General features: G+C 44.0%; 1 protein-coding gene across 9 annotated transcripts in view; it reads left to right on the top strand.

Annotated features, from left to right (window-relative positions):
• Window positions 1-24,476, top strand: part of TMEM106C (transmembrane protein 106C) — a 79,667-nt gene that overhangs the window by 18,052 nt on the left and 37,139 nt on the right. For 4 of the 9 annotated variants that reach the window (XM_089691367.1, XM_089691370.1, XM_089691372.1 and 1 more), the window contains exon 1: window positions 23,824-23,951. The exons of 1 other annotated variant lie outside the window; for it this stretch is intronic. The gene's annotated coding sequence lies outside the window, so the exon portion shown is untranslated. Of the gene's footprint in view, window positions 1-23,817; window positions 23,956-24,476 lie in introns of those variants that run through there. 4 more of the 9 variants (XM_089691369.1, XM_089691371.1, XM_089691373.1 and 1 more) reach the window with 2 other exon arrangements.

Raw genomic sequence — 24,476 nt, 5'->3', positions numbered from 1 at the left:
TCTGCTCTGTTTACACAAGACGCCTGTGCTGGCCATAAATGAAATGCCGTTACCCCCCCCCAACTGCCTCCCTGGGAACATCTATCCTGGCCCATTGGTTCCTCCCACTAGAACCGCCTTCACTGAATGGTGGACTGGATCCGAGCCTACTGATAGCCTAGTAGTCTGAACCGTCAGGTGAATCGGTCCCAGTCATTTTCTTTCCCCATCTATGCTCTGCAATCTCCTCCTTCATACACCCAGAGACTAGATTAACACCGCTCACATGTCCCTGGCTCCGCCTACCCGTGCAGACTTCATCGTCCATTGGTCCGTCGGCCTGACACTCCAAAACGTTGGATAAGTGTTGACTTCTGCAGTGCTGGAACCCATCTAATTAGTAGCGTTGAGGGGCTCCGAAAGGCTCTCATTGGTTGCTAGGGACACAGTGTCCTTAGCAACCCACGCGCAGAAGCGTTTTAATAGTTACGTGACACTCTGGAATTGAAATGTGGGCAGGGATTCCTTGCGGCTTCTTGATTCAATAACAGTTCTTTGGGGCGGTGCTTTAGTTCTAGAAGTGGTGGGAGGGCTTTGTCAGCTACAGTGAAAGAAGCAGGACAGGGCGCTGTAGGAGAAATAGGCGCAAATGAGGTGCGAGACGTGTTCAGTTTGCCCAGTCAGGCCATGCTTGTCCCCCAACTTTCCGCTCTGCCTTCCCAATTTCGATAGAGCTGGCAAACCCCGCCCACCGCCCTTAGAAGCCGAGCACTGTTCCTGGGAGAGAATATTAGCGGGGATTCTGCTTTGCAGCCTTCTGATAGGCTATCTCTGGCAAACTAGGTTGAAGAACCTGGAGTGTCGGGCTACACCCTCTATACCACTAGTTGTGCTGAATATTGAGGTGATGGCTGAAGCTGCTGCAGGGTGGCAGCAGAAGCTCACAATAGAGACATACTGATCCCTCCTTCTATCTGTCTCATCCTCCCCCTCTTTCACCCCTCTCTCTCAAAGACCCCCCCTTTGTCTCTCTCTCACATCTCTCTCTCTCCCGCTTTCTCTCACCCCTATCTCTCTCATCCCCCTTCTCCGTCTCACCCCCATCTCTCTCATCCCCCTTCTCCGTCTCACCCCCATCTCTCTCATCCCCCTTCTCCTTTTCACCCCTCTCTCTCACCCCCCTTTAACCCCTCTCTCTCAACCCCGCCCCCCCTTTGTCTCTCTCTCACATCTCGCTTTCTCTCACCCCCATCTCTCTCATCCCCTTCTTTGTCTCACCTACATCTCTCTCACCCCCCTTCTCCGTCTCACCCCCATCTCTCTCATCCCCTTCTTTGTCTCACCTCATCTCTCTCACCCCCCTTCTCCGTCTCACCCCCATCTCTCTCACCCCCCTTCTCCGTCTCACCCCCATCCTCTCTCATCCCCCTTCTCTCTCATCCCCCTTCTCCGTCTCACCCCCATCTCTCTCATCCCCCTTCTTCGTCTCACCCCATCTCTCTCATCCCCCTTCTCCGTCTCAACCCCATCTCTCATCCCACTTCTCCGTCTCACCCCCATCTCTCTCATCCCCCTTCTCCGTCTCACCCCCATCTCTCATCCCCCTTCTCCGTCTCAACCCCATCTCTCTCATCCCCTTCTCCATCTCACCCCCATCTCTCTCATCCTCTTCTCCGTCTCACCCCCATCTCTCTCATCCCCCTTCTCCATCTCACCCCCCTTCTCCATCTCACCCCCATCTCTCTCATCCCCTTTCACTTTCTTACCCCCTATCTCCACCCCCACTCTTTCACCCCCCTTCTCCGTCTCACCCCCATCTCTCTCATCCCCCTTCTCCGTCTCACCCCCATCTCTCTCATCCCCCTTCTTCGTCTCACCCCATCTCTCTCATCCCCCTTCTCCGTCTCAACCCCATCTCTCTCATCCCCCTTCTCCGTCTCAACCCCATCTCTCTCATCCCCCTTCTCCGTCTCAACCCCATCTCTCTCATCCCCCTTCTACGTCTCACTCCCATCTCTCATCCCCCTTCTCCGTCTCACCCCCATCTCTCTCATCCCCCTTCTCCGTCTCACCCCCATCTCTCTCATCCCCCTTCTCCGTCTCACCCCCATCTCTCTCATCCCCCTTCTCCGTCTCACCCCCATCTCTCATCCCCCTTCTCCGTCTCAAACCCCATCTCTCATCCCCCTTCTACGTCTCACTCCCATCTCTCATCCCCCTTCTCCGTCTCACCCCCATCTCTCTCATCCCCCTTCTCCGTCTCACCCCCATCTCTCTCATCCCCCTTCTCCGTCTCACCCCCATCTCTCATCCCCCTTCTCCGTCTCAACCCCATCTCTCTCATCCTCTTCTCCGTCTCAACCCCATCTCTCTCATCCCCCTTCTCCATCTCACCCCCCTTCTCCATCTCACCCCCATCTCTCTCATCCCCTTTCACTTTCTTACCCCCTATCTCACCCCCATTCTTTCACCCCCCTCTCTCCGTCTCACCCCCCCCCCCACCTCTCATCCCCCCATCTCTCCCTCTCTCTTATTTTTCCCATTCTACTTGTTTACAGCAAAAGAGGGCAGGAAAAGGACATCTCGGGGTTGTCTTGGAAACAAATGGATTTCTGTTCAGTCACCTCATTTTCGTCATACGTTTTTGTATGGTATTCTTGATGCATCTGGTTCTACATTCTGTAAATATATAAGGCTGTTTTCAGTCTTTGATATGTGTTTTTACTGTTTCCATATTTAAACCACAAAATTTTAGCAAATGGATAGATGTGCCATTGATTTTCGGAGATCTTTATTGGCTGTAACAAACCAGCCACTGCCCTCACCTCTGAATCTCAGGCCTCAATCTTTTCCTTTGGGTTAGAGAAGTCATCTTCCAGTGTAAACATCACATGACATCACCCCGGTAGAAATACAAATTCTGTTTAGTGTCTGAGCAAATGGATTACTCAGGTCTTGGTAGCTCCAAATCTGGCCAGGTACCTGGATCCCGTTTTCCTTCTGTCCTTTTGCCTAGACTTCTGCAACCGATTCAGATGCTTCCTGAGCAATGTCATTCCTTCCCTCCTGAATGGCTAATTTTCAGTGATTTAATGCTTGTGTTTTATCAGCTTGTTATGTGTTATTAGTGTAGCAAAGTCTTTTGGATCAGGAATCAGGGTAAGAACGGTTGTACTGCCAACATGTAGGAAATGCATATTAACTGCTTCCTGACCACTCTATAGCAGATATACTACTAAAGGGCGGCATGGGTGCACCTCAGCAAACTAGGCACAGGATCTGGTATGCCTGGCCTTAGCAGGGACCTCTTCTCGATCGTCTGAATTACCTGGTCGGGTGCTGCTGCTCTCTACAGGTTGTATTCTGAGCCTGATGCTGTCAGTGAGGAATCTTCTTTGCTCTCATCTGACATACTCAGAATCATGTAGGCCTCTTCACTAGTGTACCTTTCTTTGAACATGTGGCCACTAAATTTACATTTACCTAGTGCTACCCATGGGAAAAACAGCACCTGGCTTTCAGGGACTGCTTGAACTGCTATAAATAAAATTTAACTGCTAGTGCTAGCAGAGATCAGGCCTGATCTTGCTAATGCTGCAGTTTTATGTGCAATGTGTCAAGTGGCAGTGATCTACTGACACTGCATTTGCTGGGGGGGGGGGGGGCTAGATGCAGGTGCTGGCAGGTGTCAGGGCTGATCCTGCTCTTTATTTTTTATGACACTGTACTATTGGGGACGCTAGTATAGTTCTGATCTAATTAAAGATACTGATCCGTTCAGACACTATGCTAGTAATAAAGGTTTATAGTGCATCTGTGAGAGTGTTCCTGGCAAGCAAAGTGTTAAATGTGATGGTGAATATGTGGCGGGCAATCTGACTTCATCTGGGAGGGACGCTAATGCTATCTAAAGTTGCCCGTGACACTAATACAGTGATTAGTAAAACAATCTGTACAGTGTACTAATGACACTGGTGACAGGGCAATGAAAGGGTTAACTGGAGGGTGTTCAGGGGGTTAAAATGTGCCTAACTGTGTTTTAGTGTCAGTGTGCCGTTTCTACTCACATAGCTGTCCTTTTATGAAACTGAGATCAGCGGCGATCCTGAGGATCGTTGCTGACCTTAGATCATTAATGGTTTAGGAAACAGAGATTATCAGTAGAGAACATGTTCTAGAGTTCAAAGCGTTTGTAGATCACTTCTCTCCTCATTAGGAGAAGTGATCCACACCGCTTCATGAGCAGGCATTCAGAGGAGAACTGTCTCCTCTGACAATGCCAGAAAACTGACCAGTGGTCATTTACTGCTGCATGATAAATGGACACCATTGATCTGTTCTCTTCTCTCTCTGGAACCGAAAAGGGCTCCAGAAGAGAAGATTTAATAATTTTCTGTGTTTTGAAAACAGAACCGATCAGCAGGTCCAGGTGAAAAATCATTGGCCTGGACCTGATGAGTGAGCGGTGCTGTGCCGAATCACAGCACCAACAACACGCCGCTTGATTTTATTGTGCTCAATGTGTTATACTAAAAAATGCTGTGGGTTTAATACAACTTTAAGATGTGTTGCCAACTCATAGAAATGAGCAGTCTGCTTTAAAGTTCACATTTTCGGGCAGAATTTAAATTTTCACAAAAAATAGAAGCTTTTTTAATGTCTTTTCTGCTGTAGCCATCCCAGTATTCTTATCTCTCACTTGCCATCCACGGAAAGTTTGATTTTTCCATGTTTATGTTTGAATTAAAAAAAAATGCTTTCTGCTTCCATGACTTCCTATAAATGATCTCCAATCATGCACTGCCTTAGTGCATCATAGAATAGGGTGTGCTTAACTGTTTGGACCACACCTCCCTCATTACTATACCACCTCTTGTTTTATTTTCACCCACTTTCTGTACAATCTGATTGTATAATCTCCTTTAGATCTACCAGTTATGTAGTGCAAGGGCCTGCCTGATTTGAAACTAACTGAACAGATTGTTCAGGTGTGTCCGCCTATTTCTTAGTTTTGGTGGCCATCCTTATACAAGTACATAGGAGGATGGAGTGGATTGTGACACTCAACTGTCAGGCCCCATTCACACCTCAACATAGCGGGAACTCCAGAACTTTTTTTTTTTTCTTTTTAGAGTGGAGGATGGTGCGTTTTTTACAGCTCTTTTTGGTGCACTTGCAGCATGTTTGTTGCATGGCATTTAACTACTTGCCTACCGGGCACTTTTACCCCCTTTGTGCCCAAGCCAATTTTTAGCTTATAGCGCTGTCACATTTTGAATGACAATTGCACAGTCATGCAACTTTGTACCCTTATGAAATATTTATAATTTTTTTCACAGAAATAGAGCTTTCTTTTGGTGGTATTTAATCACCTCTGGGTGTTTTATTTTTGCGCTATAAACAAAAAAAAGAGCAAAAAAATTTTGAAAAAAAAAATGTCTTTGTTTCTATTATAAAATTTTGCAAACAGGTCATTTTTCTCCACTGATATGCACTGATGTGGCTGCACTGATAGGCGGCATTGATATGCAGCAATGATGGGCACTGACGGGCAGCAATGCTGGGCACTGATAGGCACAACTGCTGGGAGGCACTGCTGTGCAGCACTGATGGGGGCACTGCTGTGCACTAGTGGTGTCACTGCTGGGCACTGGTGGATGGCACTGCTGGGCACTGATCATCAGTGCCAATCTGTTCTCTGACAATTGCCGGTTATCGGCAGTACTTTCCTCCTGTTGTGACAGCGTGAAGAAAGTGCTGCTGATAACCGGCAACTGTATTTACTTGGTGATCTGCTGTGTCATTGGACACAGCTGATCACATGGAAAAAGGTCGCTGTGATTGGTCCTTTACCTCATCACATGATCAGCTGTATCCATAGGGCACGGGAAGGCACGTTCGGGGAGGACGTTATATGTCACCCTCCCAGAACTGGACAACCACGTTATAGCCGTCATTCAGCTATAGAGCGGTTGGCAAGAGGTTAATTGCGCTGCAAGTGCTATGAGCATTTCCAAAACGCACGGCAAAGTGAGTGTTTTCTGTGCAGTTTGCTATTTGTTTGGAAATGCACAGATGTGAATGGAGTAGGGTTGCCACCTCATCCCTTTAAAACCGGTCACTTATTAGTTACACAGTTTCTGTGGCTGATTAACCACTTGATCTCCTGAGGATTTACCCCCCTTCCTGACCAGGCCATTTTTTGCATTATGGCATGTTAATTTAACTGACAATTGCGTGGTCATGCAATGCTGCACCCAAATTAAATTTATGTCCTTTTTTTTTCCCATGAATTGAGATTTCTTTCTGTGGTATTTGATTGCCTGTGCATTTTTTATTTTTTGCGCTATAAACAAAAAAAGACTGACAATTTTCAGAAAAAAAAAATTTGACTTTTTGCTATTAAACATGTCCAGTAAAAAAAATTCAAAAATCTAATTTCATCATAAATTTAGGCCAAAATGTATTCTGCTACATGTCTTTGCTAAAAAAAAAAAAATCCCAATATGTGTAAATTAATTGGTTTACATGAAAGTTATAGCATTTACAAAATGGCGGTATATATACTGGAATTTTTTTTTTATTTTTTACTAGTAATGGCGGTAATCAGCGACTTATTGCGGTACTGCAGTGGGCATTCTGATATTGGGCTAACTGATTTAGTGTCATTGACATCCCCAGTAACACCAGTACAGTGATCAATGCTAAAAAAAAAAAAAATGAGCACGAGCTGACGGAGGAGAACTGTTTTGTATACAAACAGTTCTCCTCCCCGTTGGAGATCCTCGGCAATCATGGGTGCCGGAGACCCGGTAATTGACTGGCGAGGCCACGAAAGGTGGCATGGGTAGGGCACGCGCCCCCTACCTGGAAATGCAAAATCACATATATATATACATACGTGGTTTTGTGCACCCGTGCCGCCCTGTAGCAGTACTTCTGCTATAGGGTGGACAGGAAGCGCTTAATAGAAAAAAGTCAAACATAATGTTTTTTTCTCAAAATTGTCGGTATTTGATCAGCTATGTGTTTTTTATTTTTTGCCCTATAAAAAAAAGACCACCGAAAGAAAGCTCTATTTGTGGAGAAAAAAGGACGTAAATTTCATTTGGGTGCAGTGTTGCATGACCATGCAATTGTCAGTTAAAATAACGCAGCGCAGTAATGCAAAAAGTGGTCTGGTCAGGAAGGGTTGTAAATCCTCTGGTGGGCAAGTGGTTAATGGTATATTGGTACATAGAGGAGTTGTATTTTAGAGAAAAAAAAAGTGAACTTAGCCTTTAACCACCTCAATACTGGACACTTTCACCCCCCTCCTACCCCGGGCAAATTTCCAAATATCACACTTTGAATTTATTTATTTATATAGCGACCTCAATTTACGCATGACAATTACTCAGTCATGCAACTCTGTACCCAACTGAAATTTGTATAATTTTTTGGGGCAGATAGAGCTTTTTTTTATGGTGTTTAATCACCAGAGTTTTTTTTTATTTTTTTGCTAAATAAACTAAAAAAAAAGACTGAAAATTTTGGGAAAAAAACATGTTTTTCTTAGTTTCTGTTATAAAGCTTTGTAAATAAGTAACTTTACTTCAAAAATGTTGACCAAAATTTATACTGCTACATTTCTTTAATTAACCATTAGCCGCCCGGCCAATGGCCGTTTGGCGGCTTCAGATGTGCCTCTTCATTCCGGGTGCACGCCATTTGGCGTGCTCCCGCACATGCGCCGTTTGCGGTCATGCAGAGGGGCGCAGCAGCGGGATCTGTCACGGGCCGTGCACCTTGGACACGGCCGATGACAGATCCGAGTACCGGCTCCCGTTGCTGGTACCATGTGACCTGCTGTGACCAATCACAGCAGGTCACATGACAGTTGTATACAATGGATGGCTTCATTCATGATGCCATCCATTGTATACTAGTGCCTAGCTGTGAATGGTCATAGCTAATCACATGCACATGTGATTAGCTGTGACCAAATCACAGCTAAGCAAAAAAAAAAAAAAAAAAGCAAAAAAGCTGAATGAATCGATTTCATTCAGGTAAATGCTTGCTCATAGCTAAGTAATTCTTTGCTATAAACAAATTGTAAAAAAAAAAAATACTGATCACTTCCCCAAAGTAGTACAGTGTTACTATGGTAACATTGTACTACTTTGGTCATAGTAAAATATGAAAAAAAATCTTAAAAAAATAAAAAAAAATGTAATAAAAAATTAAATATAATAAAAAAATTTAAAAAATTAAAAAAATATATATATTTTTTTTTTTTCATACTGTCACCAGTCAGTGTCCCTGTTAACCGCCATGCCAGTTATATGATGACGCTGTACTGCACTGGTGACAGTATGTAAAAAAAAAAATAGTGAAAATAATTTTTTTAATTTTTTCATTTTCCGAAAAATTATGACATAAAAATACAACTTCAAAAAACTCGCCATGCCTCTTATGAAGTACGTCGGACTGTCTACTCTGCAAAAAGGGGTCATTTGGGGATATCTGTACTGTTCTGACATTCTTGGACCTCAAGAAATTAGATTGGCCGTCAGTACTTCAGGATTGATCAATATTCAGATCTATACCATAGTTTGTGAACTCTATAACTTTCCTACAAACTAAAAAATACATCCTAATTTGGGTTATTTTCACCAAAGACATGTAGCAGAATACATCTCGGCCTAAATTTATGAAGAACAATTATTTATTTGTAAACTTTTATAACAGAAACAAAGAAAAATGTGGTTTTTTTTCAAAATTTTTGGTCTTTTTTAGTTAATTTAGCAAAAAATAAAAACCCCAGCGGTGATTAAATACCACCAAAAGAAAGCTCTAGTTGTGTGAAGAAAATGATAAAATTTTAGTTTGGGTACAGTGTTGTATGACCGCGCAATTGTCATTCAAAGTGTGAGAGCGCTGAAACCTGAAAAATGGCCTGGGCAGGAAGGTGTAAAATTGCACGGTATTGAAATGGTTAAAATAACCCAAATCAATGTATATTATTTAGTCTGTGTGAAAGTTAGTCTATAAACTGATATATACTGTATATTTGGAAATGTATCATTCCTGATGTACTGACTGCCTATCTCTTTTATTGAGGCCCTAAAATGTCAGGACAGTACAAATACCCCCCAAATGACACAATTGTTTAAGTAGACAGTCCAAGCAATTTAGTAGGAGGCAAAATAAGTGTTTTGCGGAAGTGATGTAACATTCTTTTGCTTCTGATGTTTGATGAGACACCATGCTAACAAGTGGGAAGCCTCTTTTCGTCATTCAGAGCTTGCGCTGCTAGTACAGGTGAAGCTCGAAAAATTAGAATATCGTTCAAAAGTTCATTTATTTCAGTAATGCAGCTTAAAAGGAGAAACTAATATGATAGATTCATTACATGCAAAGCAAGATAGTTCAAGCCGTGATGTGTCATAATTGTGATGATTATGGCTTACAGCTCATGAAAACCCCAAATCCACAATCTCAGAAAATTAGAATATTACATGCAATCAATAAAACAAGGATTGTACATAGAACAATATCGGACCTCTGAAAAGTATAAGCATGCATATGTACTCAGTACTTGGTTTTGGCCCCTTTTGCAGCAATTACTGCCTCAATGCAGCGTGGCATGGAAGATATCAGCCTGTGGTACTGCTGAGGTGTTATGGAAGACCAGGATGCTTCAATAGCGGCCTTCAGCTCTTCTGCATTGTTCGGTCTCATGTCTCTCATCTTTCTCTTGGCAATGCCCCATAGATTCTCTATAGGGTTCAGGTCAGGCGAGTTTGCTGGCCAATCAAGCACAGTAATCCCACGGTCACTGAACCAGGTTTTGGTGCTTTTGGCAGTGTGGGCAGGTGCCAAGTCCTGCTGGAAAATGAAGTTAGCATCCCCATAAAGCTCGTCTGCAGAAGGAAGCATGAAGTGCTCCAAAATCTCCTGGTAGATGGCTGCGTTGACCCTGGACTTAATGAAGCACAGTGGACCAACACCAGCAGATGACATGGCTCCCAAATCAACACAGACTGTGGAAATTTCACACTGGACTTCAAGCATCTTGCAGTGTGTGCCTCTCCATTCTTCCTCCATACTCTGGGTCCTTGGTTTCCAAATGAGATGCAAAAGTTTCTCTCAACAGAAAAGAGGACTTTGGACCACTGAGCAACAGACCAGGTCTGTTTTTCTTTAGCCCAGGTAAGACGCTTCTGACGTTTGTTGTTCAGGAGCGGCTTGACAAGAGGAATACTACATTTGAAGCCCATGTCCAGGATCCGTCTGTTTGTGGTGGCTCTTGATGCACTGACTCCAGCCTCAGTCCACTCCTTGTGAAAGTCCCCAAAATTTTTGAATGGCCTTTTCCTGACAATCCTCTCCAGGCTGCAGTCATCCCTGCTGCTTGTGCACCTTTTTCTTCCACACTTTTCCCTTCCACATAACTTTCTATTAATGTGTTTTGATACAGCACTTTGGGAACATCCAACTTCTTTTGCAATTACATGTTGAGGCTTTACCTCCTTATGGAGGGTGTCAATGATGGTTTTCTGCACAACTGTCAGGTCAGCAGTCTTTCCCATGATTGTGATTCCTACTGAACCAGGCTGAGAGACCATTTAAAGGCTCAGGAACCCTTTGCAGGTGTTATAGATTAATTAGCTGATTAGAGTGGGACACTTTGAGCCTAGAATATTGCACCTTTTCACAATATTCTCATGTTCTGAGATTGTGGATTTGGGGTTTTCATGAGCTGTAAGCCATAATCATCACAATTATGACAAATCACGGCTTGAACTATCTTGCTTTGCATGTAATGAGTCTATCTCATATATACGTTTCACCTTTTAAGTTGCATTACTGAAATAAATGAACTTTTGCACGATATTCTAAGTTTTTTGAGTTTCACCTGTAATACGGAGTCATGTCAGAGCTTACTTAGCTTCAAAGAAGGCAAATTTTTGGTGCCCGCTTAGCTGGTGACTCTGTAACTGAAGTTTCCAATTTGTTTGTCGTGTCGCGAGATACAGTATCAAAGGTTATAAAAGCTTATACAGTTTCCAGGGAAACATCGTCTGATAAGCGCTGTCAACATGGTCAACTGACCGAAAGAAACAAAAGGACATTGCACAGGATTGTGACCCAGGATAAGAAAACTACTGCTGCTTCACAGGACTGATATTGAGCTCTGCAGTCACTTTTGCAGCAGTTGTTTTCTTATTTCGGGTCACAATCCTGCACAATGTCCTTTTTTCTCATTCAGTTGACCATGTCGATCGTGCTTATACTTATCAGACGATGTTTTCTCATAAACTGTATATGCCGTCATAACCTTTGATATTCTACCTCGCGACACGGCAAATAAAATGGCAAACTCAGTCAAAGAGGCACCAGCTAACTGGACACCAACTATTTACTTTCTTTGAGGCTCAGTACACTCTGACATGACTGTATCACGAGCAGAGCACACAGTAAATGATGAAAGTGATGCTTCCCAGCTGTTATCTAGGTGTCTTATCACACAACGGAAGCAAAAGAATGTTACATCATTTCTGCTTTCAGCGTGAATCATGTTGTCACTTTCACACCTGCATATCATGTAATGTTTCCTTTTTTTTGTCTAACACCTGTATTTCTCATACACAGCATAGGCATATTTAGAATTACACCCCAAAACACATTATGCTATGCCTGCTAAATATGGGGATACAACATGCGTGAAACTTTTTTTCACAGGCTTGAAAGCACCTTTGGACTTTCAAGTAGCATAACATGCATCTAATTTCCTGAATACCTATCACATTTTTAAAGGGCCTTGAGCCACAGGACAGTGGAAACACTGGAAACTTTTCTACACAAAGTTGTCAATTAATAAGATATTTCTCAAACACAGCACAGGCATACCCCAACACACATTTTGCTACTCCTCCCAAGTACTTATTCACAGCCTAGTCATATAGAGGGGCCCAAAATTCAAGGAGCACCTTCAAGCGTTCTAGGGGCATAAGTTACGCATCTAATTTCCCGACTACCTATCACATTTTTGCAGGCCCTGGAGCACCAGGACAGCAGAAACACCAAAAAAAGGACAACATTTTTGAAAGTAAAAACCCCAAGGTATTTTTTTACGAGACGTGTTGGGTTTTGAATACTTCCTTTTTATTTCCACAAGTTTTGGGAAAATGTGAAAAAAGAAAAGAAAATGTCATTTTTTACACAAAGTTGGCAATATACTAAGCTATTTCTCACACGCAGCTTGGGCATGCTTAGAATTACACCCCAAAACACATTCTGCTACTCCTCCCGAGTATGGCAATACCACATGTGAGTTTTTTCACTGTCTGGGTTAATTATGTTCCAGACATTAACATAAAAATAGTGCAGCGCTAAAGTAGTGACAATAAGACAGAAAAAAGTCCACTAAAAGTCTTGGTCATATGAACGTATCCAGTGACAGATGTGGTTGTCTTGCCGACACATCTTTATGATACCTGCCTGCTTTGAATTGGATATCATTATTTTGAATAAAGCTGCCTTTTATTACCTACTTCACTATGGGTGTCCTTCCCTAAAACTCCCTTGAGGAGCTTTTGCTTGCAGAACCTGGTCCCTGGAATTCTACATCTAATCGTGAGAAGGAAGATCTGTTGCTGCATTCACGGAGGAGGGATCCACCATTCCTGTAACCAGACCAGCTTTACTTCCCTCTGGATTGAAGATCCATGAGCTTCAAATGCACACTGCGTTTATGTGTCTTACTTCTGGTGAGTGCGTTTTCCAGCCATTTCCACACGGATCACCAATTCGGAATCCACATCTGTCACTGGATACGTTCATATGACCAAGACTTTTAGTGGACTTTTTTCTGTCTTATTGTCACTACTTTAGCGCTGCACTATTTTTATGTTATTGCTTTTAAGTTTATTGGTTGCTTAGAGTGCTTAGCCGCTTTCAGGATTAGCGCTCACTGCTGTTTTTTCCATTTTAATGTTCCAGACATTGTATCTTGTGTATCACACAGATCAACCAATTGTGGAAAATCAATGTATTGTAATCATCACCTCTATACGAGTGGTCAGGGAATATAGTGTAATGTAACGTCTCCTATAGCAGTCCCAGTTCCTATAAGCCAAGCAAGCCTAGCCTACTGGTACATGACTGCCCCCAGGAATGTCATGTTTACTGGCCTGGTGTCTCGCAGTAACATAGTCAGTGGGAAGTGCAGAATGGTCAGTGCAGGCCACAGGCAAAGACAAGGTCAACAAACAGGCAAAGGATCGGTCCAGGCAGCAGGCAGAAATGTGGAAAAAAAAAACAGACCAGGGTTAGTACAGGTAGCAGGCAGAGGCAACACTGCAATGGTGTGGCGGTGATCAGGGACAATATAACCTGGTACCATGTGATTGCTGTGACTTATAACAGAGATCACACAGCAGTAAGGCATCAGGAAGGACAGCCTTGTTTTCTACTGTAACTGCGATTGCTGTAATTGGTCATAGCGATCACACTGTACCAGGGCCACTCACAGCAGCCTGGTACTGTATTCAATGATCTACTGGACACAACACAGTTCACGCCACTGCGCACCCCAGTGGGCACTCATGAGGGATGCTTCTGGGTGGATATATAGGTACGCCCTCCCGGAACAAGAGAGCATCTGCTTGGCTGTTTATGTATATTTGCCAGGCAGGAACTGGTTAAAGAAGGTGATTTATTGTTTGATGCAATCTGCTAGCAACAGATCAGTATACTGGTGATATTTTGCTGCAGGCGGGAGATAAGACAGGATTGCATCAACTCCGTCCTGGCATTCAGACAACAAGAAAGAGCTATGACATCTCTTGTGACATCACTTAGTATGTAAACACAATACAAAAGCGTTGCTCTGCATTGTGTTTCAATGCTCTGCTACTGAGGGTAGCAGGAACAGAAGCCCAGACCAGCAATGATCATGACCACTGTAACTGGTGTGGTGGTGATCAGGAACATTGTAACTGGCGTGGAAGTGATTGGGGACAATATGGCCAGTGTGGTGGTGATCAGAGACACTATGACCAGTGTGGCAGTTATTAGTAACAATATGACTGGTGCAATGGTGATTACCAACAGTGAGCCTGTGATGGTGATTGGGGATACTGTGAGTGGGTGACAGTGATTATGTGGCGGTGATTATAGACCCTGTCAGTGGTCAGTGGACTGCGGTGCTTAGGGACACAGTAAGTGGATGGTAGTTATTAGGGATACTGACTGGCAGTACTGGTGTGGTGACATTGTACTGCTGTGGCAGTGATTAAAGATAATGGTTGGCAACACTGACATACAATGATATCAGAGCAGCCAACCATTGTACATGATCACTGCCACAGCAGTACAATGTCACCATATTGACACTGCAATTGCTCTGGTGACAGTATGTACAACAATAATTATAACTTTTTTTTTAACATATTGCCACCAAAGCAGTGCAGTGTCACCATAGAGACACTGCATTACTCTGGGGGGAAAATGAGAGATTTTTTTTTTTACACTCTGATTGCTTATACAGTGATCATCACTGGAATAACCAATCAGTAACACTGTTCAAGGGTTTCATTCATGAAACCTTTGTCTACTGCTGAGATTGGTCACAGCTATCACATGGTACAGGGCCACTGTAATTGTCCCTCTTACCATGTGATTGCTGTTACCAATCATAGAGCTCCCACAGCAGTAAGGCATCTTGAATGACAGCCTTGTTTACTACTGTAACTGTGATCGCCGTAATTGGTCATAGCAATCACATGGTACCAGAGCCACTCACAGCAGCCTGGTACTGTGTTCGGCGATCCATTGTATGTGCTGAAAACAAAGGTCACAGTTTTCACCACTGCGTGCCCTAGGGGGCACACATGAGGCACGTTTCTGGAAGGGTGTACAGGTACGTCCACCCAGAACTAGAGAGCATCTGCCTGGCTGTTTAAGTACATTGGCCAGGTGGAAAAAGGTTAAAAAAAGTGTTCAATTCTTGGGTGCAATTAGCCAGCAATAGATCCTTATATCAGTGATCTTTTGCTGCAGATGGGGGGACAGGACAGAGTTGCATCAACTCTGACCTGGCCTTCCAACAAAGAGGAAAGGCTGTGACCTCTCATGTGACACCATTTACTATGTAAACACAATGCAGAAGCATTGCTCTGCATTGTGTTTGCAGGGCTCTGCTGCTGAGGGTAGGAGGAACAGAAGACCAGGAGCCAATCACTTAAGCTCCTGGGCTAAGTGCTGGAATTTGGCTGTCATGGACAGCTAGATTTGCAAGTGGTCAAGCAAGCCAGAGCTGCGGTCACTCAGTGGGCAGTCCACTGTGTCCCAAACCTCTATAGAGATCTGGAGCACAATGGCCCACGTGCAGAGCACTGCCAGGCTGGGTGCTGGGCATCAGGGCAGTAGCATATTAGCAGTGACCTAACGTTCAGTTCCTTTTGCATTGTTTGTTATTTAGCTTCAATTGCCCTTGTGTCTAATTCACCTACCAAAACTATTACAAACCAAGCTAAATGCTGTGTATAACATCCTAATATTTCTTTGATCCTAGTTTCATTTTGTTACTTGACATCCCTGAATTTAGAAATGTGCCTTGTCCATACACCATTTTATTGTCTTGATTACCCATACTAGGCGCTTAGCTCTCCTAGCATTGAAAATGGCAGGTTAATGCTGCTTGTCCCTGAAGGCCTTAGTAATTCAGTTAAATCAGACTCACAGAATTGGCTTATCAAAAATAACAAAGGCAGACCAATGTAAATATGTATTTATACTATGTAATTCTAGTCATACCTGGAATTTCCCTTTAATCAACCAGCCTCTACTGAGATCCTCTGCCCTTGTCTACTGCCCACCTGGTGCCTGCCAACATGCTGTCCATTTTTCAACCAACCCCTAACCGAGAGACTGTTCACTGCTCAGCTTGCCAAAATCTTGCCTGCTGCACAACAGTATCTACAAAGATCTGGTCCACAACTCAGCTGGCCTCTGCCAAGTTACTAACAACTGCTAAACAGCCTCCGCCTAGCTCCTGCTCCCTGCTCAGCCAGATTTTGCTGGCAGGTTCCCAGCTCTTACCAGGACCATAACCACTGGCTTCAGGATGGAGAGTGGTGAGAGACCAAGGCATATAAATGCATCAATCTCACCTGTAAACAAAGAGGCTGAAAGAGATGATACTTTTGTCACTTCTGGTTTCAGATACACCATTTCCTGGCTGGTACAGCCAGGTGACATATCTAACATTATTTATTTATTACAGGTACTTATATAGCGCCGACAATTTACGCAGCTTTTACATATATATTGTACATTCACATCATTCCCTAACCCTCTTGGAGCTTACAGTCTAAGGTTACTAAACTTACATTCTAAGATGACATTCATACATACACTTACTAGTGCCAACTTAGAAAGGAGCCAATTAACCCACCAGCATGTCTTTGGAGCTTGGGAGGAAACCGGAGAACCTGGAGGAAATCCACACAGGCACAGGGAGAACATGCAAACTCTGGGTTGGCAGTTCAGGGCTTGGGATTCAAAGCGGCAACCCCAGTGCTGCCAGGCAGAAGTGCTAACCCCTTATTCACTGTGCTGTCCCAATAATCTCTCAAATATAAGAGTTAGGACCACACTTTAGCCTGTTAGTCAGAATTTGTGTTTCCGTAGTGAGTGCCAGAACACGGCTAGGATTTTGTTTTGTTGTTTTTGCCTTGTTTATTTCATGAAACACTGTACAGCACCTGTAAATAGCACCAATAAACACTGCACTTATTGTCACTACCTCAACAGACTAGTTCCTGTACCTAAAAGTGGACTCACCCTTGGGAGCTTTTGTACCCCTGCTACCTATTCCCAGTTCATATATATATATATATATATATATATATATATACTGTTAGGTCCATATATATTTGGACACAGGCACAATTTTAGTTTTATACACGTATTTACCAAGACATATTCAAGCTATAGTTATATAATGGATATGGGCTGAAAGTGCACACTCTCAGGTTTAATTTGAGGGTTGGAGGAAGGGTTTAGGAATTACAGCTCTTAAGAGTAGCCAACCCCCTTTTTCAAAGGACCAAGAGTAATTGAGAAATTGAATATAATCATAAATAAAATATTCATTTTTAATCCTTTACTGGCAATGACTGCCTGAAGTCTGGAACCCATGGGCATTACCGTGGTTGGGATTAAAACCAACGACCCTAGTACTGCCAGGAGGACGTGCTAACCATTTAGCCACTGTGCTGCCCACATGACTCCATATTAGCAGCAGAGCATGCGGTGAATGACTAAAGTGAGGCTTCCCACCTGTTAGCTAGGTGTTTCATCACACAGCGGAAGCAAGAGAATGTTACATCACTTCCATTTTCAACGCGAGACATGCCGTGTGTGTGTATATATTGTGACAGTATGAACGGCAAAGTGATGGATGGACGATATGTGTCACCTCGCATGAAGTTATACGGTGAGGTGTAAGGTGGAGTCCACTCCGGGTTTTCGGGGCCACAATGGCAGAGGTGGTTCCGGACCAGAGTTTGGGCTCCACTGATGACCACCAACAGGTGGTATAAATAAGACAGGGCTGGAGCAAGGAGTCGCTCGTGGCCTGGGACTCAGAGAGCTATTCTGAGAGAGCTGTGTGTACTATCCCTACAAGGAAAGGTTTGCTTTTGTTTTGTTTTGGTGACAGGGAGAAGCCCTTCACCTCTGAGAGAGGAAATGTCTTCTGTTTAGTTAGTGCCTGGATGGCAAGGGTTTATTTTGATGTTTTGTTTATTTTTGAATTTTTTTTCGTCAAAATCTGACTGGTTGTCAGTTTTATTTAAAAGGTTTGCAAAAAATATCAAAAATAAACAAAACATCAAAATAAACCCTTGCCATCCAGCCACTAACTAAACAGAAGACGTTTCCTCTCTCAGAGGTGAAGGGCTTCTCCCTGTCACCAAAACAAAAGCAAACCTTTCCTTGTAGGTATAGTACACACAGCTCTCTCAGAATAGCTGAGTCCCAGGCCACGAGCGACTCCTTGCTCCAGCCCTGTCTTATTTATACCACCTGTTGGTGGTCATCAGTGGAGCCCAAACTCTGGTCCGGAACCACCTCTGCCATTGTGGCCCCGAAAACCCGGAGTGGACTCCACCTTACCCCTCACCGTATGACCTCATGCGAGGTGACACATATCCTCCATCCATCACTTTGCCGTTCATACTGTCACAATATATATACAGTATCTCACAGAAGTGAGTACACCCCTCACATTTTTGTAAATATTTTATATCTTTTCATGTGACAACACTAAAGAAATGACACTTTGCTACAATGTAAATTAGTGAGTGTACAGCTTGTATAACTGTGTACATTTGCTGTCCCCTCAAAATAACTCAACACACAGTCATTAATGTCTAAACGGCTGGCAACAAAAGTGAGTACAACACTAAGTGAAAATGTCCAAATTGGGCCCAGTTAGCCATTTTCCCTCCCTGGTGTCATGTGACTCATTAGTGTTACAAGGTCTCAGGTGTGAATGGGGAGCAAGTGTGTTAAATTTGCTGTTATCGCTCTCACACTCTCATACTGGTCACTGGAAGTTCAACATGGCACCTCATGGCAAAGAACTCTGAGGATCTAAAAAAAAGAATTGTTGCTCGACATAAAGATGGCCTAGGCTCTAAGAAGATTGCCAAGACCCTGAAACTGAGCTGCAGCACGGTGGCCAAGACCATACAGCGGTTTAACAGGGCAGGTTCCACTCAGAACAGGCCTCGCCATGGTCGACCAAAGAAGTTGAGTGCACGTGCTCAGCGTCATATCCAGATTGTCTTTGGGAAATAGACATATGAGTGCTGCAAGCATTGCTGCAGAGGTTGAAGAGGTGGGGGTCAACGTGTCAGTGCTCAGACCATAAGCCACACACTGCATCAAATTGGTCTGCATGGCTGTCGTCCCAGAAGGAAGCATCTTCTAAAGAGGATGCACAAAAAAGCCTGCAGTTTGCTGTAGACAAGCACACTAAGGACATAGATTGCTGGAACCATGTCCTGTGGTCTGATGAGACCAAGATAAAAAAACATATTTGGTTAAAATGGTGTCAAGTGTGTGTGGCGGAAACCAGGTGAGTACAAAGACAAATGTGTCTTGCCTACAGTCAAGCATGGTGGTGGAAGTGTCATGGTCTGGGGCTGCATGAGTGCTGCCGGCCCCGGGGAGCTACAGTTCATTGAGAGAACCATGAATGCTAACATGTATTGTGACATACTGAAGCAGAGCATGATCCCCTCCCTTCGTAGACTGGGCTGCAGGACAGTATTCCAACATGATTACGACCCCAAACAAACCTTCAAGATGACCACTGCCTTGCTAAAGAAGCTGAGGGTAAAGGTGATGGACTGGCCAAGCATGTCTCCAGACCTAAACCCTATTGAGCATCTGTGGGGCATCCTCAAACGGAAGGTAGAGGAGCGCAAGGTCTCTAACATCCACCAGCTCCATGATGTCATCATGGAGGAGTGGAAGAGGACTCCAGTAGCAACCTGTGAAGCTCTGGTGAACTCCATGCCCAAGAGGGTTAAGGAACTGCTGGAAAATAATGGTGGCCACACAAAATATTGACACTTTAATCCCAATTTGGACATTTTCACTTAGGGGTGTACTCACTTTTGTTGCCAGCGGTTTAGACATTAATGGCTGTGTGGTGAGTTATTTTGAGGGGACAGCAAATTTACACAGTATGCAGTACTAGGGTCGTTGGTTTTAATCCCAACCACAGCGCCACCTGCCTGGAGTTGCATGTTCTCCCTGTGCGGGTTTCTTCTGGGTACTCCAGTTTCCTCCCACATTCCAAAGACATACTGGTAGGTTAATTGGTTCCTGTCTAAATTGGCTCTAGTATGTGTATGTATGAATGTGAGTTAGGTACCTTAGATTGTACACCCCTTGAGGGTTAGGGACTGATGTGAATGTACAAAATATATATAGATGTATATGTAAGGCACTGTGTAAATTGATGGCGTTATACAAGTACCTGTATTAAATAAATAATGTCAGATCTTACTGAGCTTCAAAGAGGGCAAATTGTTGGTGCCCGCTTAGCTGGTGCCTCTGTGACTGAAGTTGTCAATTTATTTGTAGTGTCGCAAGGTACAGTATCGAAGGTTATGACGGCATATACAGTTTCCGGGAAACCGTCGCCTGATAAGCAAAAGCGTGGTTGACATGGTCACCTGACCAAAAGAGACAAAGGACATTGCACAGGATTGTGACCCAAAATAAGAAAACAACTACTGCAAACGTGACTGCAGAGCCCAATCTTAGTCTTCCAAAGCCCGTGTCCACAAAAACTGTACAGAGGTAACTGCAAAACTTTCACAGGCAAGCTGCAAATGCCAAACCACTAGTAACTGATATTAATGCTCAGAAGAGGAGAGAGGGATGTAACTCCCAATAATCGTGGACTTTCAAACAATGGAAGACTGAAATATGGTCCAATAAATCGAGCTTCACCCTATTGCCAACCACCAGACGTGTTTATGTGTGGCAAACACCATCCCAAACTTACAACCAGGACTGTCTTGTGCAAACCTTAAAATGTGGTGGCAGCACAATAATTTGGGCAGCCGTATCTTGGTATTCTGCAGACCCCATCACCACCTTGAAAGGTAGAGTCTCTGCCAGCGACTATGTACAAATATTGGCCAACCATGTGCACCTCATGGTGCAGACACTGTTTCCCGAAGACGGCGCCATTTACCAAGATGATAATGCTCTGATTTCCACAGCTTGTGTTGTCAAATTGTGGTCTGACAAGCATGCAGACGAAGCCTTGCACCTTCCTTGGGTGCCGTAGTCGTTGGACCTCAATATCATAGTGCCACTATGGTCAATTTTGGAGAACAAGGTTTGGGCTTGTTTTCTGCCTCTGGCATCCCTATGACCACTGGAACGATTTTAGCATGAAGAGTCATATCAGATTCCATTATCCATCATCCAAGACTTTGATTTGTCAATTGCAAGGAGAATTCAGGCTGTCTTGGATGCCACTGGCAGTCCAACACCATATTAGGTAATGTAATAGTGATGGGTGCAATTACTAAAAATAAGTCATATACACGCACACAATCAACATGCAGTCGTGCAGGTACTTTTAGTCAGCATTTAAACCATTACATGTTCTATGTATTGTGAAAGACAATCTACCAAATGAATACCTGCCCTGGCACATCATAGCATTCACCTGGCACTCCAAGAAATAACAGTATCCAACTGCAATAATCATGCACTGTTGGAACCTCCACTTTTATTATCACACGACACACAGGAGGATATATCTTTTAGTCATTACAATCTGCATAACACACACAAATAATAATGTGAGCATTACAGCATGAAATAGACACATCATTTGACTGCTTTACAGCATAGAATACATTACCGAAACTATGTGGAAGCTGGCAGGAACAAATACCATTTGAACCAAACTGCCCAGGGGGTCACGGAGAAGCCATAGGCGTGACCAGTCGATAAGCCCATATAGCTTTGGTAAAAATCCTAGCGTCAGAGCGTCCTCTGGCCACTAAGGGAGCTTCTACTGGTCTCGCCTGGACCTCCGCCTTATAAACCCTTTTTCTGGAAGCGGTCCAATAGTGGGCGGTGCCACACCCACCACAGGAGGAGCTAGCAGAAGGGTTCCGTGAGGATAACAGTCATGTTCAACCACCATATTTGTTAACTGAAAAGTCACACGTTTACTTCTTATCTACCCCAAAACCTCTTTTCATCTCCCCCAGACTTAAGGATTTCTAACTTAGATGTCCTTAAACAGGTTTTTATCTCCTAATGTGAGATTACTACATTATAAACACGGTTCATTCCATAAACAAGTTTTTATCATGCTCTCAGCAGAATAGCTTGTGACTCTGTTCCTTTGGCTAAAGAAATGACATCATCACTTCTCATGCCCCTGGCATTTGGACGACAATGCTTTATTGTAAAAATTACCCAAGAAACAAAGGGTCCAAGGCCAACACATTTCATAGGCACTACAGGTAACAATTGTGTTCTTTTACCTGGTGTTTCCATAATTTGGGGGGGGTGTACAGATATATTGTCTTTTCAATTTATATTGCATGTTGTACAGTAGGTAGGTGATCAAACCTGAGTCTGTAGCTTTCCTCCAGCTGTTTATCTGCCCCATACTGGCACTACATGTCCACTAAAGTGTGCTTATTGCACAGAATACAATGGAGTATGACTAAAGAGCAGTGACAAGCTCAGACGCTTTTGGTCACGAGTCCAGGCCCACCTGAGCTATCCAACTGGGAAGCTGACAGCCAATCATTGACGGCAGATGCTTTCCCCGCCCCTTGCATATGTGCAGCGGCAGAGCAGAGAATGCCTCCTCCACCTATGATTGGCTGTCAGCTGTCACAGCTTCCCAGTTGGATAGCTCAGGAGAGTTTGGACTCAAGTCTGGACATGCCTCAGCTCACCCCTACTAGAGACGGATCACTTTGGCACAGCTAGGCAGTATGAACCTTGCAATACATATGAACCAAAAATCCCTGTTTTTATGCAGAGGTTTGCTAGGAGAATGTACAGCTGTAGCAGAATGTAAAGAGTTCATCTAAAACTCACAGAACAAAAAAATTACTGAACTCACAGAACACAAAAATTAGAAGTACTGCTACAGGGTGGCAGGGCTGTGCAAAATCACGTGTATATATACGTGATTTGCATCTCCAGGTAGGGGGCGACCGTGCTGCCCTACCCACACCGCTATTGGCAGCTAGGGATGTCAATCATGGGGTCCCGGCTGATGATTCCTAGTTGGCACACAGCGATTGTCAGTAAAGCTGATGGGAGAGACCTGTGTGTAAACAACACAGGTCTCTCCTGCCAGCATGGACATGCTGTTTTGTATCTCTCTGCAGAGCATGCCTCCCTAGTAAAACACAGCACACTGTTAACCCCTTGATCGCCTCAGATGTTAACCCCTTCCTGCCCAGTGTCATTAGTACAGTGTCTGTGCTTTTTATAGCACTAATCACTGTATTAGTGTCACTGGGGATGTCAGTGGCAGTTAGTTCCCACCCAGTGTCAGAATGCCCACCGCAGTCCCGCTATAAGTCCCGCCACTACTAATATACTAGTAAAAAAAAAAAAATTCCAGTATGCATACCGCCATTTGTAGATGCTATAACTTTCACATAAACCAATTAAATTACATGTATTGGGATTTTTTTTTTTTTTTATCAAAAACATACCAGAATACATTTTGGCCTAAATTTATGAAGTAATTTGATTTTTTACATTTTTATTACTTGACATGTTTTCTAGTAAAGTCAAAAATATTTTTTTTTTCAAACTTGTCGGTCATTTTTTTGTTTGTAGCGCAATAAATTAAAACTGCACAGATCAAATACCACCGAAAGAAAGCTCTGTTTATGGGGGGAGGACATAAATTTAATTTATGTACAGTGTGCATGACAGCACAATTGTCAATTATATATATTAAATGGTCTGGTCAGAAGGGGGGGGGGGGTAAAGCCTCCGGAAGGCAAGTGGTTAATTAAACTGCCAGCCCCATCCCATGACATTCGTAGATTAACTAACACAGCACTAGCTCAGGCTCCCCGGGAAGGGACGTCATATACATAACACAAGGATCCGTCTCCGCTGTAAACAAAAGTCCAAGAGCCATGCTAGGGGATGTGCGAACAATTGATAACACAGGAACTCCATGGCGAAGGCTCTTCTCTTTCCACCAGGCACCATACACCAATCACACGTAAGTAAACAAACACGGCGCTTCCGCTTCCGCTCACGAGGTACGCAGAGAGCCGGGGGGTGGAGTCTGGCTGGTTGTGTGTTTGTGTTTTCTATTGTCAGTTTACGCGTCTTCCGTCTTCGATATCAACAGTGAGCGGGAGACCCGGCCCCGCCAACCCTGACCGGTAGGTGAGTGATGTCACCGTGAGGGCTGCCTGCCTCATCACGGTTTACGATCGTTGTGTCCTCTGGGAGTCATACTGACCACACACCATGCCCAGCCATCTCTACAACTCTTCTGACTGGAAGGGACAGGCCTTTTTTGGAGAACGTTCCTGCTTAGGCTGAGATTGGACGGGTGACTGCTACTAATGATCCAATCACAGACAAGTCAATAAAGTCGCCAGCGTCAGGATGGCTAAGCCTGGTTTAACATTTGAGTGGGTCAGAAGTGCACGTGTTCCTCCACCTGCAGGCAAAACGCACTATTTAGTGGACACGCCGACAAGGCATTTTAGTCGGTTCAGAATCGTGCGTTCAGGTGCCATTGTTATTGGCCCCACAAAACGCGGTGCAAAACGCATGTTTAGCCTCTTCCCACCCGTAGGACATCATGACGTGCTCGGGTTCAAGTGATCATACTGGGATGATGCCTGCACATGCATCATTCAGTATCAAAGTTTGCAGCCGGTGATTCCCTTTTCAGCAGA

The sequence above is a fragment of the Staurois parvus genome, unplaced genomic scaffold (genome assembly GCF_062004578.1).
Source record: "Staurois parvus isolate SC_StPar_1 unplaced genomic scaffold, SC_StPar_1.0 ptg000562l, whole genome shotgun sequence".
NCBI lineage: Eukaryota > Metazoa > Chordata > Amphibia > Anura > Ranidae > Staurois > Staurois parvus.
The sequence above is the reverse complement of the archived record's forward strand: the minus strand, read 5'-3'. Positions and strand labels throughout refer to the sequence as shown.